We start from the raw sequence: 14,841 nt of genomic DNA on the forward strand, positions 1-14,841 counted from the left end.
TGAATGAATGGGAAAATGAATGTATGAATAAAGCCCATGCTTAAATCCCAAATTACTGATGTAATTGGTCTGGGGTATGGCCTCAGAAATCGAGATGTGTGAAAGCTTTCCTGGAGATTCTAAGGTTTAGAGGTACATAAAAGAAGAGAGAACCTTAGCATTGATGGTGCTTCAGGTTATAGACAACAAATGCAATGCTGAACTTTCAGGATTTGTCCAATGAACTCAACCAGATCCCCCACATATGCCCCAGCTCCTTTTAATGAGATACTTTATCAAGTCAGCAATGGTCAAGCTGCCAATAATAGCATAGCTACACAAGCTTCATGTCTATTTTATCTGTAATTATCAGGATATACCTATGGCTAGTTTTACTAGGCCCATTTTACAGATGAGGATATTGATGCTCAAATCAGTCCAATAACTTACACAAGGTTACAGAGGAAGTCATTGGCAGACCTCCAAACTGTATGTCCTTTGCAAAACATCATGCTGGCTTGCCAATATATTGTGTTCCCTCCAGAAGCTAGAATCTAAGGATGGATAAACCACCATATGTTCCAAGAGTTTATAATGCACTCCAGGAGGCAGACTGGTAGCCTAGTCATTGTCATACAAGCTGCCCTGAGCTCTCCAAGTACAAAGGGCTGAGGAGGTCCACAAGAGGGGGAAATATTCTTGACTGGAAGAGTCAGTCTCGATAGAGAAGAACACTGGGCGTGGTCCTTGGAGAGTCAGGATGATTTCCATTGACAGAGCAGAGGACAGGGCCCAGGCATAGAGGGACCAGGTGCCATGACCCATCCTGCTGCAGGAAAAAGGCCTCTTCCCTGCCAAGGACAGCAGGAGTGCTGTATACCCATCCTCCACGGCGCCTGTGTGTCACAGTACCCATTTCAGGCACATGCTCAGGCCTACCATTTGCCTCCAAGTGCATTTAGGTGTGTGGTGTGGTTCCAGGAATTCCTGGAAAGAGAAAAAGCAACCCCAGGGAGCCATCTCACACCATCTCCTTTTAGGAGCTGTTTCTCTGGGCACAAAGGCTGCATTCCCCGAAGCGTGAACCCAAGAGCAGGGAGCTTTGCCCAGAAGGGTTGTAGTAATTAATCGCTGGCCTGATATCAAGTCCAGCTTCCGCCTCACAGCCCTGAGGAACTGAACATCTTACAGTTTGCATTCTGCCTGTGGCTAAATCTGAGGCTGGAAGATGGGACATCTCTAAGTAAGGACCTTAACTCCAAATGCCTCTGCACCACAGGCTCCCCAGATGCAAAACTTCCAAGTGCCAAGTGCACTTTGGTCCCACTGGGTCTCCCTTGGGAAGGGCCACCACACTCCAGTGCTGTGACCTCATTGGGAGGCCTGGTGGGGCAAACACCACCTCCCAGCACACTGACTTTATCTCTACAAGCCCTCCTCCTTTCTTAATGATCCCACAATGGGTTATTATTTTCCCCTGTTCCTCAGAACAGGGGTTGGCAAACCACAGCCTGCAAATCTGGCCCACCATCTGTTTTTTTAAATAAAGTTTTATCAATAACACAGCCATGCACATTTATTTACATATTGTCTATATTAAGTAATTTTCCCCTCACAAGAAACAATGCCCCTGAAACCGGTGCTGGACAATGCAGAGTGAATGAGAAATTGACCTTTTTTAATCCAGTCCACTGAGAGTTGAAGTTGTTAACCACAGCATAAATTAGCCCATAATAACTGTTACACTCCAGGAATAGTTAAAAAAAAAAAAAAAAGTAAGGTGTAGATATAGGTTAAAAGGTAAAAGAAGACATACTGAAAATTATAAACACAGAAAAATGAGTTGAACTAGGACAACATAAATGACACTTTTAATGCTGAATATAATTGGTTGCCAATCTGTTTTACCAGGAAAGTAAAATTAAATGTGTAAATAACCTTTTTAACAAACACCAAAAATCTGGGATTCAAATTCAATAATTCACTTTAATCTACTTTGAAAATTTTACAAGAAAATTTTATGAGTACTTTTATTGCCCATCTTACTAAACACATATGTGCTGAGGTAAGGATCATTAAAGTTTTCAGCACACTAATAAATTTAGCATCGATCTAGTTGTAAAAAGAATGGCGTGAGAGTTGAAATATTGGGCACTTTTACATTCTTCGTTTCATATTTTTGAAATACATTTATTTTAGTAAGAAATATCTGCTTTACTATATGCAAGGAAAAAATAACAATGAAAACAAACAAAGGATTACATTTTTTAAAGAAGGGTGCCAACCCCTGCCAAAAACAAAGAAGAAAAGGAGGAAAAAGGAGAGACCTGGAGAAATTATTTGTCTTATGTTTCCTGTCAAAGAGCTCTTTTGTTTTTTAATTGATGAGAGAGAGAGAGAGAGAGAGAGAGAGAGAGAGAGAGAGAGAGAGAGAGAGAGAGAGAGAGAGAGAGAGAGAGAGAGAGAGAGAGAGAGAGAGAGAGAAACATTGATTTGTTGTTCCATTTACTGATGCAGGGTTGCTTGTATGTTCCCTGACCAAGGATCAAACCTGCACCTTGGCATTTCCAGACAACACTCTAACCAACTGAGCTACCTGGCCAGGACACACAGATTTTTTTCTATGCTTCCTTTTTCTCTCAAAGAATAAATCTGCTTAAAACTTTGGAGATACCCCACTTTGTACAGGACAAAGATCCTGATTTCTTAGCATGGTTCATAAAATCGCATAACAGTCTCCGCCCACCTCAACCACATGACAAGCACACACAGCATGGCATGACATGGCATGAAATAGATCAGTGTGCCTTGCCGGTAGTAAACGCAGCACTGTGTAAAATTTTTATTTCATATACATATACACACACACATATTTGTGCACTGAGCCCACAATGCAAATTATATTTCTTTCAGTAGGTAATAGTCAAAAAAATTTTGAAAGCCACTAGACTAAAATTCTATGGATTAGATTTCAAATCTACCCACTTCACTGCATCACCAAATCACAAAACCTCTCATCTGAGCCTTCCCTGTAAGCCCCACCTGGTCTTCCTGCTTCAGTCTTGACCTCTACCAATGGGCTTACACACATGGTGAACAACTCTGTTCTGAAGCCTTGTGGGGTTTCCCTCCATGTTAAGGATAAAATCCAGGCTTCTTACTACAGCCTAGAGCTTAACCATGGTCTGGAGCTTGCCTGCCTGCCTCACTCCTATACCATCTTCCAGCCATGCTGCCTCAGACATGCTCGGCTTGTTCCCATCACAGAACATTTGTGGGTAACATCCCCTTGAATACTGGGGTTGAATTGATCTTAAGTTAATATATTAACCAAATATACTGAGGATATACTGGGCTTGGATAGTCCCAGTTCCCACACACCCACCCCCAACACACACACACACACACACACACACACACACACACACACACCCCTTGCTTCACCAACTCCAATTTATCATATAGGTCCTACTTTAATATCACTTCCTCCGCGTATCTTCCCTGACACCCCTAGACAAAATCAGGAATGCCTAAATTTTCAGCACCCTTTTTTATCCCTCACAACATCATCTCAATTGTAATTAGCAATTTGTGTGATTCATAGTGACTATTCCCTTTTACCATTGTATTGCAAGCCCCATGTAGCAGTATCTATGTGCATCCCATCCAACACTGTGTCCATAGCAACCCCCTGGCCCACAGTAGGTGCTTAAGAAACGTTCACTGAATGACTAAGTCCACACATCTCATCCCACAGTCTGCAAATCTCAGTCTACAAATTTCAAAGTTCCATCTTCACGTCTAGAGCTATACTCATTCACTAGGGTCTAAACCAGATGTGAAATTTTGAGAAGTTCACAAGAAATTCTGGCAATAGGTATTTTTGACTGATCTGAAAAACCTGAACCCAGAAAGAATTGGAAAATACTTGATATATTTGGCTCCTGAAAGCCTGCCAGCCCCAGTGTGAGTGGGCATGCTTTTAAGATGAGCACGTGCCTGCTATTCAAGAAGAGTGGGATCTGAGTTCTATAGTCTGGATTAGTGAACCTCCTTTTTTTTTTCAAATTCTCACTTGTCACAAACATTCTTGGTGTCATTCCACCCACAGGCTTTTAATATTCTGGGGCATGTATCTTTCATCTTCTGAAGGAGAATGGCAATTAGTCACTCATTGGCCTTTAAAAGGGCCAACTGTGACATGTTCCTTAGCATTTATTTAAGCTTCCTCCATTATGTGTGGCTGAGTCACAAAAAAAGCAGTGAAATCGACTTCAAGTTCAAAAATGATTTGCTAATCAAGAAAAAAAATGTCAGGTTCAGACGAATTAAGATTGGACATGAGTTCAAACTGTTGAAGTTGGCTAATGGGTCCTTATATATTCTATTTTTGTGTTTGACATTTTCCACGTGAACACTGAAAAATTATTTGATGAGCATTTAGTGACTCAAATCAATATTCATCCATATTTTTGCTCCCAATAATAAGCATTTGTTATTATAATCGGCAAATGAAGGAGTACATAAAATAAAGAGAATGATTTTAGCCCAGCAATAATAATTGTATGACCCTATCTCCAATTTAATTATAACTCTTTACTAAATAACATTAAATTGTGAATGAGTTTCTAATTACTATGCGTAAAAAGTTAAATTCTACTTAGATGAAGTTTTAAATAACTAAAAACATGAACCCAAGTACAGAGCTTAGCATTCAATATGTATTTACTGAATGAAAGACCAGCTGGGGCAGCTTTCTCAATTAAACTACAACTATTTTTAGCTTAAGCAAAGAGAAAAAAAGATGAATAATGCCTAGAGTTCATATCTTGGTTCTGATATCATTCTCTAATAAAAGCAAAAAGAGCTCCTTGGAGAAATAACTGATTCTAGGGTTGGGGCAGGATATACAAAATGAGCCTGGAGCATCTTATAATGGCAATATAAGAAAGTGACATTAAAATAATATTTTTGTAAATGCAGGCATGTCAAAGGCACACAGGAGCCAACCTGAAAAGCTTCCAATGGCTAAAGCTGGAACAATTTGAGCAAACAAAATAAATCATGTTGCACCCAATTTATAAAATAAACTAGAGGCCTGGTGCACAAAATTTGTGCACTGAGGGGAGGAGGGTGTCCCTCAGCCCAGCCTGCACCCTCTCCAATCTGGGAGCCCCTGGGGGATGTCTGACTGCCAATTTAAACTGGCAGTTGGACATCCTTCTCACAATCTGGGACTGCTGGCTCCCAATCACTTGCCTGCCTGCCTGCCTCCCTGCCTGCCTGATTGCCCCTAACGGCTTCTGCCTGCCAGTCTGATCACCCCCTAACCACTCCCCTGCCAGCCTGATCGATGCCTAACTGCTCCCCTGCTGGCCCAATTGCCCCTAACTGCCCTCCCCTTCCAACCCGATCGCCCCCAACTGCCCTCCCCTGCTGGCCTGGTCGCCCCTAACTTCCCTCCCCTGCCAGCCTGGTTCCCCCTAACTGCTCTCCCCTGCTGACCTGATCGACAACAACTGCCCTCCCTTGCCAGCCATCTTGTGTGGCGGCCATCTTATGCGAGGGTGTGATGGTCAATTTGCATACTACCTCTTCATTATATAGGAAGATATCTATTAGTCTGATTATATAAATTTATGATTAAGTAACTAAATAAATTAGGGAGAAGAAACAAAGTTCCCATACAGAATCCCAAATAAAATTTCAAATATAGATTTCCCCAGAAGAAGGTGGAGCTTAACTCTTCATTCTGGAGTATGGGCTGAGCTTGTCACTTGCTTTCAAAGAACAGAGTATGAAAAAGAGGAAGGGGAGTACCTTTACAGTGGAGAAATTGAAGAGACATGACTTCAGTCAGGTGGTCAAGGTCAACATCAATAGTGATAAGTCATGTACCTTTTTAATATGATGAGAATGGCACTTTACCTCTGGGGTATTCTTGTAAAAATCTATAACCCAATCTCATCAAGAAAAAACATTGGACAACCCTAAATTGAGATACATTCTACAAAATACCTGCCTGGTACTTTTCAAAACTATCAACAGCAGTGGCTTGAGAGTCTGAGAAATATTCATAGATGATAGATGGCCAAGAAGACATAACTAAGTGTGATGTGTCATTCTGAATGGAATCCTGTGTTCTAGAAATGAGCCATAGATGCCCCGATAGATTGGCCCCTAAGTTTTTTACTTCTTCATAACAGGCTGTAAAGCTTGCCGACACAAAACTCTAAATTTAACATATCCTATTATTTTAAACATAGCCCAAATGAGCAGATTTTTAGCCATTTAGAACCTGCTTGCTTTGCATACTCCCAAAACTTCACCTAACATCTGCCACTCATAGATTAGATTAACCCCGTAACTATAAGACCCCAAGCCCCTGCTGTCTTTCACAGCTCTCAGAACCAGACCTTCCACTGGCTGCTGAGCAACATCACAACATCACCTAGACACATAAGGCTCCTGTCCAGTCCTCCGTGTCTTCCCGCCTTCTGAGTAGTGGCCCCTTACCATAGCCTCTGGATGACTGTGACCAACATATCATAGTAATCTAAGATGTTAGCAATAGAGAAAACTGGGTGATGAGTATAGAGACACTCTCTGCAGTATTTCTGTAGATTTTCCATGAATCTAAAACTATTCTAAAAGTATATTTAACCGTTAAAGCTTAAGCAAAGAGAAAAAAAAGTATATTTAAAGTTAAAGAATGATAAGAAGAAGAGGCAGAACTTCTGTAATAGCTGTGTGAGCACAGCAAATTCTCTCACCCCAAAAAACGACCACTTAACTGGTAAAAATTATAGAGGAAAAAAATAACATTTCACATCTCTGGAAATTGTCCTAAGTGCATATAGAGAAAATAGAAACATTTATAAAATAACACCTACTAAATCTCAATAACAATAGCAAGAGTCTGTGGCACTTGATCCATGCCCTGCCCAGTTCTAAGTTACAGAAGAAGCTCTACTGCAAGAAGGAGGTCTCCCCAGCTCCCAGCCTGGAGCTACAGTTCTTCCCTAGGTGGGGCAAGCCCCCAGAGTCTGCATCTTCCCTTCCTGCCCCACCTCCTCCCCAGCTCCATGCTGCAGAAACTCCGGCACAAGTGAGGGACTAGGAATTCCTTCCCTAACACAGATCCTACTAATAGGATAAAGGCTCTACAGATGCTTGACAGGGGTCAAGAAAAATGGGGCTTCAATCACCTCCCTCCAGTTCTCATTGCTTGTACAATAGAGGCCACATGCATGCAGAGGAAAACTGAGAAGACCAAGGGCTGCCATTCTTCCCCCAGTGCCCATGCACAGCGTGGAGGTGTAGCTCTGGGAGAGGTGAGCTTCTGTCCCCACCTCCAACCTTGGTGCAGTGGTGGAAAGGTGCCGCACAAGGTTTTTCATTGTTTTGTTTTTGTTTTTGTTCTGTGAAACCCAAATTTATTTCTATTTAAAAATGCTCAAGAAACTTTAAACAGACCCAAAGGCTCAAAAGCCCAAAGGCGTCCAGGTTTAATTTCAGATCATCCTGACTTGGCGTACTTCCGTTTCTCCTTTTGTGAGGCATCTATTTGATCCTTGTTAATGAGACACCTCGGCAATTCTAGTTGGATCGTGGTGACATCTTGTGACTCCCGGTATCTGTCATAAGTGGCCATCAGGTGATGAACGATGAGAAACGTGAAGACCAGAAATAATCACGAGACGTCTGCAGATTTTACTTGAATATCCTTTCTGAATTATTCTTTGCAACCAGGCCCAGTGATCAATTTGAGTAGGGGAGATCATGATGAGTGTCACCTGCAAAGACTGGTATTAAATGCAGCTCTTTCAGAAAGAAACCAGCAAACGCCCTTCAAGATGAAAACGATTTTTTTAAGCCAATTTCAAAGTTATTTGAGTAATTGGTTATTAAGATAACAGTCTCAGAAGCCATCAGAGAACTAATGTTGTCTAGAACAGAGCATGGAGAAAATCATGACTAAGGACATTGTTGAAAACAATGAAGAACCCGGCGGCAAGCAATTAAGAGAGGACTGGTAATGCCATGAAACTAGCAGCAACACGCAAAACGGCACACGAGTCTTAAGTTTAATAGAGAGAATCAGGGAAAAGGACAATGAGGAAGGGCCCTCCTGGAATCACACTCATCGCTGGGAATCCAGAAGCGTGGAGCATGCGTTAGGCAACACCCACTGGGAATAAGCAGAGCTAGATGGGGAGCATTCTTAAATGCATTCCCCCACATGAACCCATCAGCAAAGGGCCTTACTGGTTGTAGGAGTTTAAGCATAACCTCAGACCAAACATTGACTGAATAATAAACGGCAATGGTCCTAGGAAGCTAGGCTTATAATCACATTCCTCTCTGCTGGTCTGGAAGACGGTGCACATGCCCAGGGCTGCATCCTCTCAGGAGTGACCAGAGAGGAAAGATCCCAGATACCAGTCACCAGCATAGGACAAAATTGTAAACCCTCTGAACTGTGAAAATAGTCTCCAAGCCACAGGCAAATTCCAACAGTAAAGAGTGAAAATCTAACTGGTTGAAAGAGCATAAGCACAACTTTTGACCAATAAGTGGCTTATGTTGACCTATGGGGAATCCCTAGGAAGCCAAGCTCGTAGACTAAAACAAGAGGGAAAAACGGAGCAGAGACATAAACTGCATACTGCAAAGACAAGAGATTTTAACAGAATTAGTTCAGCCTCGTCATTAAACACATATAAATGACTATATATAAACAAAAACAGGCCCTGGTTGGGGGTGGAGAAGGAGAATCAGTATCCATATTTGCTACAGTGTTATCTAAAATGATCAGTTTTCAACCGAAAATTATGAGACATGCAAAGAAACATGAGTGCACTGGGGGAGGGGGTAAAAGCAGACAATAGAAACTGTCTTTGAGGGGGCACAGATGTTAGACATAGTAGACTGAGACTTTAAAACTGCTGTTCTAAAGATGTCCAAAGAACTAAAAGAAACCATATTTGAAGAATTAAATGAAAGTATTATGACCATAACACATCAAATAGAAAATATCAATAAGATGGATTTAAAAAAAAAAAAGAGCCAAATGGAAATCCTGAAATTGAAAAATACAATAACCAAATTAAATATATCATTAACAAGGCTCATCTGAGTTGATAAAAAAAAAAAAATCAGTGAACTTGAAGGTAAATAAGTAGAGATTATGTAATCTGAGAAACAGAAAAAAAGAATAAAGAAAATGAACAAAGCCTTAGAAAAATGTGAGACACCATTAAACATACCAACATATACATAATGGAAGTACCAGAAGGAGAGAAAGAGAAAATATATTAAAAGAAGTAATAGCTGAATATGTCTCAAATTTGATGAGAAAAACTAATCTACACTTCCAAGGAGCTCAATGAACTCTAAGTAGAATTAACACAAAGATATCACATTTAGACATGTCATAGTCAAATACTGAAAGCCAAAGATAAGGAGAAAATCTTTAAAGCAGTAAGAGAAAAATGACTCCATCACATACATAGGAACTACCAAGATTAACAGATGACTTCTCATCAGAAACAATGGAGACCAGAGAACAGTGGGGGCAACATATTCCAAGTACCAAAAGAAAAATGAATGTCAACCATGAATCCAATATCTAGCAGAGATAACTCTCAAAAATTAAGACAAATAAAGACATCCCAAGATAAACAAAAACAAAGCATTTGTTGTAAAGCTAAATAAAATAGCAAAACAACAATGTATAGCTAATACTCCAATAATGGAGATTTACATTTCTTTTAATTATTCAATTAATACAAAAGAAGGTAGAAAAGAGAGTGAAAGAAACAATGTACATATAGGACAAATAGAAAACAAACATTATGATGAAAGAATTAAGCCTAACCACACCAAAAATAACATTAAATGTAAATGGTCTAAAGACCCTAATCAAATTGGAAAAAAAGCAAGAACCAACTATATTCTGGCTACATTGAACACAATTTAAAAACAGATATATAAATTGGTTAAATGTAAAAAGGTGTGAAAAGATATGTCATGTTAATACTCAAAGCCAGAGGCCATATTAATATCAAAGTTGATTTCACAGCAAAGTATATCACCAAAGAAAAGACATTGCATAATGAAAAAAGGGTCAATTTCATCAAGAGGAAATAAACTTAACATTTATGCACCTAATAATAGAGCCTCCAAATATAAAAAGCAAAAACTAATAGAAGTTGAAGGAGACAGGCCCACAATTATTGTCAAAAGCTTAAACATACCTCTCAAAAAATAGTGAAATAAGAAAACAGAAAGTCAGTACATATATAAAATCAGAATATAAAAAAAATATGAACACTACTATCAACCAATTTGACCTAGTTGGTACTCCATCATTACTAGCAATTCCTAATTGATGTGTACACACTAACCAGTAATAGTAAAATGAACATTATTTCCAAATGCATGTAGCATTTAACTCAAAGACAGAGTTATAAAACAAGTCTCAATAAGGTTAAGAAGTCATACAAAGTATGTTCTCTGACCAAAGTGGAATTAAATTAGAAATTAATAATGAAAAGATACCAGAAAAAATCCCTAAATATTTGGAAATTAAACAATGTACTTCTAAATAATCTATAGGTCAAAGAAGAAATCAAAAGAAAATTAGAAAATATTTTAAACTGAATAAAAATGAAAAGAAAGCATTTCAAATTTGTGGTATGCTGTTAAACCTACATTAGCAAAGAAGTAAGGTCTCAAATCAATTACTTAAGATTCTACCTTCAGAAACTAAAAAATAAATTTAAAAAATTTAGCCCAAAGCAAAATAAAGGAAATAATAAAGAGGAGGAAATAATAAAATGGAAAACAGAAAAATGATAGCAAAAAATCAATGAAACCTAAAGCTGGTTCAATGAGAAAAATCAGTAACACTGATAAACCTCTATCCAGATGGATCAGGAAAAGAGAGAAATTACAAATTAATAACATTAATTATGAGGGAAGCAACATCACCACAGATTCTATAAATATTAAAAGGATAACCAGAGAATGTTATCCTTTTAACTTTTTTCCCAATAAACATGGCAACTTTATGAAATGAAAAAATTCTTGGAGAGAGCCAAAGACAAGACACTTGAATTCGAGAAGAAATAGATAACAGAGATGAATTTATTTTGTAGTTTAAAATATTTTCACAGTGGAAACTCCATGTTTACCAAATATACACTACCACTAATAATAACAATAGTTCTAATTCAACACAAACTCTTCCAGAAAACTGAAGGAACTCATTTGATCAGGGAAACATTATCCTGCCATCAATATCATGTATTACAAGAAAAGATATCAAACTATAAACCAATATCTACCATGCACATAAATGCAAAATTTCTACAATTTTAGCAAACAAAATCCAAAAATATATAAAAAGGATTATATATCATAGCCAAGTGGAATTTTCCTCCCAGAATGTAAAGTTGATTTAACATTCAAAAAGAAAATCAATTGAATTCACCATACTGACAAACAAAACAATAAAAATCATACAAATAACTAAGATACAGGGAAAAAAAAAAACAGCACTTGAAAAAATCTAATATCCATTCTTGATTTTAAAATTTCAGCAAATTAGGGACAGAGGAGATTTCCTCTACTTGATGAAATGCATCTACAAAAACAAAACAAAAAAACACCTACAGTGAGCTATCACCACATCTAATGAAGAAAGACTGAATGCTTTCCCCCTTACACCATGAACAAGTCAAGGATGTCTCTCACCACTTCTAGTCAATATTTATTAGAGGTTCTATACAGAGCAATCAAGCAAGAAAAAGAAATAAATGGCATCCAGGTTGAAACAAAGAAGCAGCACCGGTTTTATTCCCAGAAAACAGTATAGTCTAGGTAGGTAATCGAATTAAATCTTTAAAAAATCTACTAGAGCTAATAAGTTTCATCACTCTGTATAATACAAGATGAATATATAAATATCAAACATATTTCTACATGCTAGCAATGAACAACCAGAAGCTGAAAAATGTTTTTAAATACCATTCACAATAGCATCAAAATACATGAAATACTTAAAGATAAATCGGCTAAAAGATGTCAAAACTTGCACTGAAAACTACAAAACACTGTTGAGAAAAATTAGAGAACCAAGAAATCCAGCATCTAAAAAACAGAAGTTCATGCCCTGGCTGATTTGGCTCATTGGAGAGAGTGCTGGCCTGAGGACTGAAGGGTCCGGGTTCGATTCCAGTCAAGGGCACATGCCTGAGTCTCAGGCTCAATCCCCAGTGAATTGACATCATTGATGTTTCCATCTCTCCCTCTCCCTGCCTCTCTGAAATCAATAAAAATATATTAATAAATAAATAAATAAACAGGAGTTCAAGAAAGTAAAAACAGCCCTGGTTGGCATTGCTCAGGGGTTAGAGCATCAACTGCGCACTAAAGGGTCACAGGTCCAATTCCTGGTCAAGAGCACGTACCTGGATTGCGGGTTCAATCCCCAGCTCTGGAGCTCTGGTTGGGGCAAGTGCAGAAGGCAACTAATTGGTCTCTCTCTCTCTCTCTCTCTCTCTCTCTCTCTCTCTCTCTCCCTTCTGACCTCTCTAACATTCAATGGGAAAATATATCTTTGAGTGAGGATTAACAATAACAAAAAGAAAGTAAAAGCAGAAAAATTAAAAGGGAAGAAAGCAGTAAGATAATTCTGAAAAATTCCACAACAAATAATATAAAGTTTCCAGACTCACAGAGCCCACTAGGTATTGCATACAATGACCAAAAACAGGCTAACCAAGAACTGAATTTCACAGATAAATTCTGGAATCTTTCAAAAAGGAAAATAAAGTTTTGCATCCAAAGGACCAGGAACCAGAATAGCTTCAGATTTCTCTAGAGCAACCCTGAACACCAGAAGCAAGAGAGCAATACTTTTAAAATATTAAGGAAAATGATTCCCAACCTAGAAGTCTATACTAAGCCAAATCAACCATCCAGTGGTAGAACAGAACAAAAGCATTTTTATAAGTGGACAATCTCAAAAAATTAACTTCTCATCCATCTTTCTCAAGAATCCTTTTGAGAATATGCTCCACCATAATAAGGGTGTAAATTAAGAAAGAGAACACATACAAGATGCAGCTCCGTTAAAAAGGCAGAGACTTCCTAAACTGATAGTGAAGGGGCTCAGGATGACAGCTGTGCACTAGACCTTGAGGGAAATCAATCCAGACTGGAGCAGGTGTGGCATTATTTTTGGCCAACAACAGCACAAGGCTCTAGGGCCGTTTTCTCTCCGGAATAAACAGACATAATGAAAGTCACTAGAACCATCACTTTTAAAATTTTATTTTCAACTATAGTTTACACTCGATTTTATTTTGTATTAGTTTCAGGTGTACAGCGTAGTGGTCAGAAAGTCATATACTTTATAAAGTATTCCCCCCAATATTCCCTGTACCCACCTCACACCATACATATCCATCACTTATTATTGATGAGATCCATAATGATGACAAGCGTACGGATGGCACTGAATGATGAGAAAATAAAGTACCATATTTCACTGATGCTGACACCACTTTTTTTTCCACACTTCAACACCTCTGAAGTTAATATATATCTTACAATTGAGGGAATGTCATAGTTTAACTGGCTGCATATTTTCTGTCTTAGTGGTCAATCATTATCATTGATAGCATTTTACATTCAGTGAAATACAGGATGTTCCCTACAAGACTGGCTACACTCATCTGGAGGCCCCTTCCAATCAAAATCACGGCAAGAGCCTTCTTGGTCTCCATAGGCTGCAATACCAAGAAAAACACAAATCCGTTTCATCAAGAAAAAGTCTCCTCCATAAACATACAAGCTTGAATATGCACAGAATTTCTTACACAAAGCTAGTCACTCATGTGGTCATGTCTGGGAGATATTTAAGCGGCACTACTTTCCCTATGCACCCTTTTGACCCTTTTGAATTTTGTACCATGAGCATGCTTTGCCTATAAAAAGTAAAAGTTCAAAATAATTTAGTAAACGAATGCATAAAAAATATTTAGAAGGAAGTCTAAGATTCTGGGCATTAGCTGTGATGAAGAGGAAAGTGAACTGCCAAACAGTGGTATAAGGACTTCTTTTTGATCCATTTGTTATAAAAAAACAGACAAACTAAAGTAATCTCTCTTTTACTTATTTTTTATTTAAGTATAGTTGGTATACAATCCTACATTGGTTATATTAGTCTCAGGTGTACAATAAATATAGTGATTCAACATTTTTATACCTTACCATGTGATCACCCCACTCATTCTAGTAGTCATTTATCAATAATATCATAGTATTAGAGGCCCAGTGCACAAAATCATGCACGGGTGTGTGCTGGCCAGCACAGCCAAGGGTTTGGTGAGCCTGAGTATGGGTGGTGAAGGATTAAAGAAAAGACAGACAAAGAGAATATAGCTGGGGCTCGGTGGATCTCCTGTGCCTGGATGAGGCCACAGAGAAAGATTCAGCCAGCAAGCTGAGGCTTTATTTTATAGTCAGAGAAAAACAAGGTAGTGGTCAACATAGTTACAATGTTCTTGTGAGTTTCACTTGTTTTGGCAGCACTTGCTGCATCTCCACAGCCCATTAGCTACCTAGGAAGGATCTAGGGGGTGGCCATAAGGTCAAGCTTAATTATGCTAAGAGGGTTCTGCCCTCTAAGCTGGGACTTGTTTGTGGCTCTGCCACAGGTCAATCTGAGGCTTAACTCTAGAGCCGCTCACTACATGGGTGGGATCTGGCCAGCCTGCTCCAATCGGGGCGATCGGTTGGGCTGGCTGGGGGGAGGGACCATGGGCAGTTAGCCGGCTGGCCCTGTCCCTG

Source organism: Myotis nattereri (assembly GCF_964212035.1).
Source record: "Myotis nattereri genome assembly, chromosome: 15".
In the NCBI taxonomy this organism is placed as follows: domain Eukaryota; kingdom Metazoa; phylum Chordata; class Mammalia; order Chiroptera; family Vespertilionidae; genus Myotis; species Myotis nattereri.